Source organism: Sinocyclocheilus anshuiensis, unplaced genomic scaffold (assembly GCF_001515605.1).
Source record: "Sinocyclocheilus anshuiensis isolate Anshui unplaced genomic scaffold, SAMN03320099.WGS_v1.1 scaffold1070, whole genome shotgun sequence".
In the NCBI taxonomy this organism is placed as follows: domain Eukaryota; kingdom Metazoa; phylum Chordata; class Actinopteri; order Cypriniformes; family Cyprinidae; genus Sinocyclocheilus; species Sinocyclocheilus anshuiensis.
Window position 1 is genome coordinate 167,221 of NW_015539881.1, and position 3,627 is coordinate 170,847.

A 3,627-nucleotide genomic window follows, 5' to 3' on the forward strand; every position below is an offset into this window, starting at 1 on the left:
CCATCTAAGGGTGGTTATATTCCAGCCATTGGTATGGCGGGTTGGGCTTACCTGAATACAGCTATCTGAGGCTAGCTGTGTTCCATTGCGGTTGTGATAAGCCCTCTTATGGAGTGGTCCCTTTTCCTAGAGCCTAACTATCTGAGGATAGCTATGTGCTAGCTCAGTGATTGCTCCCCTGCTTAGGGTTTTTTAAGTAGCGGTCTCCTTGAGCCCTTGCCTTAACAGTGTTATCTCCCCTGACAGGGTTGTAAGCAAGTAAGTAAGGAACGTCTTACCTGGCTATCTGAGGCTAGCTGTATATGGTTTATCTTGGTCTTGAATACAGCTATCTGAGGCCAGCTGTGTTCCATTGTGGTTGAGGTGAGCCCTCTAATGGAGTGGTCCTTTTTCCTACAGCCTAGCTATCTGAGGATAGCTATGTGCTAGCTCATTGATTGCTCCCCTGCTTTGAGGGCCTAGATAGCACTGTCTCCCCTGCTATGGTTGTAAGTAGATAGCCCACTCTTTGTGGTCTGGGAAGTTTCAGTCTGTCCCCCTTATGGTAGCCCTTCCTTGGTGCATAGCTATCTGAGGATATCTGTGTGCTAGCTCAGTGTCTGCTCCCCTTTTTTAGGGTCTTTAAGTAGCGGTCTCTTTGAGCCCTTGCCTAGACAGTGCTATCTCCCCTGCTATGGTTGTAAGTAGATAGCCCACTCTTTGTGGTCTGGGAAGTTTCAGTCTGTCCCCCTTATGGTAGCCCTTCCTTGGTGCATAGCTATCTGAGGATATCTGTGTGCTAGCTCAGTGTCTGCTCCCCTTTTTTAGGGTCTTTAAGTAGCGGTCTCTTTGAGCCCTTGCCTAGACAGTGCTATCTCCCCTGCTAGGGTAGTAAGTAGATAGCCCACTCTCTGTGGTCTGGGCAGCTCCATAGGAAGGCTGTCTTGGCTATGTTATTCTGGTCCACAAGCCTTCATAAGAACTTAGGGACATAGCTATCTGAGGATAGCTGTGTTCTAGTTCAGCAGCTACTCTCCTTACCTGGGATTTATGTAGCATCTTTTGAGCTCCTCTAGAGGCTTTCTAGTTGGCCTCCTCAGTGGTCTTGTGTATCCAGGCTAGTTCTGCTCACATAGCATACCTATCTGAGGATAGCTGTGCTCTTAACTTGGATGCGCTGTTTCTCCTTACCTGGGATTTATGTAGCATCTTTTGAGCTCCTCTAGAGGCTTTCTAGTTGGCCTCCTCAGTGGTCTTGTGTATCCAGGCTAGTTCTGCTCACATAGCATTATCTGATGATAGCTATGCTCTTAACTTGGATGGGATGTTCCCCTTGATCTATTCGGGTTCCCGCGTTTCTGTCAAGTTGCGTGAGCGGCCCGTGGCATCAGTGGCATGGCCCGTTTCTGAGAAAAGGCTTTGTTTATGTCTGTCGCTTCCTTGGTGCTCTCCCACCAGGTGGACAGACATGTGCCTCGGCACGACCTGGTTGGATTTCGTTCCCCAATGTGCCCCCTAGGGGGCGCAGCATTGAGTTCCCTAGAAGGGGAACGTCTCGGGTTACGCATGTGACCATGGTTCCCCGAGAGGAAACGAGACGCTGCGCCCCCTTGCCATGCCTACGACCTGCCTGTTTACGTCTCCTTCAGACAGCTAAAGTGGATGACGTTTTCAGCAGGTGCCCTTTTATAATTCCGGGCATCCCGCCTATGATGTCATGAGCCAGGTGGGCCAATAAATTGGCTTTGTTTCACACATGCTTCAGACACCGGTCATGCAGGTTGCATACCGCAGTGTGCCCCCTAGGGGGTGCAGCATCTCGTTCCCTCTCGGGGAACCATGGTTACATGCGTAACCCGAGCCATTTTTCCCCGTTGCCTGCCCGAGACGCTGCGCCCCCTTGCCATGCCTACGACCTGCCTGTTTACGTCTCCTTCAGACAGCTAAAGTGGATGACGTTTTCAGCAGGTGCCCTTTTATAATTCCGGGCATCCCGCCTATGATGTCATGAGCCAGGTGGGCCAATAAATTGGCTTTGTTTCACACATGCTTCAGACACCGGTCATGCAGGTTGCATACCGCAGTGTGCCCCCTAGGGGGTGCAGCATCTCGTTCCCTCTCGGGGAACCATGGTTACATGCGTAACCCGAGACATTTTTCCCCGTTGCCTGCCTGAAGATGAAGTCCTATGATTCATATGTATGTATGTATGTATGCATGTGTATATGCTGTATATATTGACCAAACTTAGGTCTTTCTTTTGTGTGTGTGTGTGTGTGTGTGTGTGTGTGTGTATTGAAAAATATTTACTAAATACTAATATATTAGTAACTAATGTGTGTATGATTTGAAAGCTTTGTTTGATTTTGAGTACAGGTGAAATGGTTTTGAAGCGATTGATTGATTTTGCCAGAAGAGTCAGGGGTTCTGTGAATTTAGTTTGAAGGTTTGGATTTGTGTGTAAGGTTTTGAGAAAATGAGTGATGGTTTCAAGAATTGCGATTGATTGATTTTGCCAGAAGAGTCAGGGGTTCTGTGAATTTAGTTTGAAGGTTTGGATTTGTGTGTAAGGTTTTGAGAAAATGAGTGATGGTTTTAAGAAATGTGTTTTAGCAATTCCAAAAAAAAAACAAAAAAAAACTGTATTAATGGACCTGAGCAGAAGGGACACTTGTATTTTTGAGTATCTTAATGTTAACATTAATAAAGATTAATACATACTGTAACAAACAAATTCATTGCTAATTGTTAGTTAGTGTTAGTGCATTAACTAATGTTAACTAATGGACCTATGTTTAACAGTCAACGTTTGGTGACACTATATGACAAAAATAAATAAATAAATAAAGTAGGCTACGCAATCCACATTTATTTCTTAATTGTTTTCCTAATCAACTTGACATCACTCAAAGTAGAAATGTGGAAATAAAAAAGGAACTGTTTTAAGACTTTTTTTTTTCTTTTTTTCCAAACATCAAATAAAAATCAGAAACTGTGAGACAGATGAATCATTAAAAGTAGTTTATTGCTCTATGGTTACATTTCAGAAAGTTTACACTCTATCACAGACAAAACACATTGCTACTCACAATTCTACTCACATTGCTGGTCTCGCGATGGCGCCGATGCTGATGGCTGCCTCTGTGGCGTGCTCCGTAGTTGTTTTTATGTTTTTGTTAGTTTGTCCTGTCTTTAGTTATGTCCCTGCAATCAGTTTCTTGAGAGACGAATTGCTGGACATTCGGCAGTACACACCACCCGATATTTCACCAGTTTTCGACTATTCTGATGTTTTGCTGGACATTGTAGTCGGGGGAGCTGCGGCGCTGATCAAACGCTTAAGGACGCGCAGACGGGGGAAGCGAGCCGGCGCGCTCGTATTCGGAAGTACACAAAACCCGATATTTCACCGGTTTTCGATTATTCTGATGTTTTGCTGGACATTTTAGTCGGGGGAGCTGCGGCGCTGATCAAACGTTTCAGGACGCGCAGACGGGGGAAGCGAGCCGGCGCGCTCGTGAAGCTAAGGCAGCACGGATTCAGAACGGCGCTGCCTAGCATCCATCTGGCGAACCTCCGCTCTCTACCCAACAAAACGGACGAGCTCCTTCTGCTCTCCCGGACAAATAAGGATTTTTCAAACTCTGC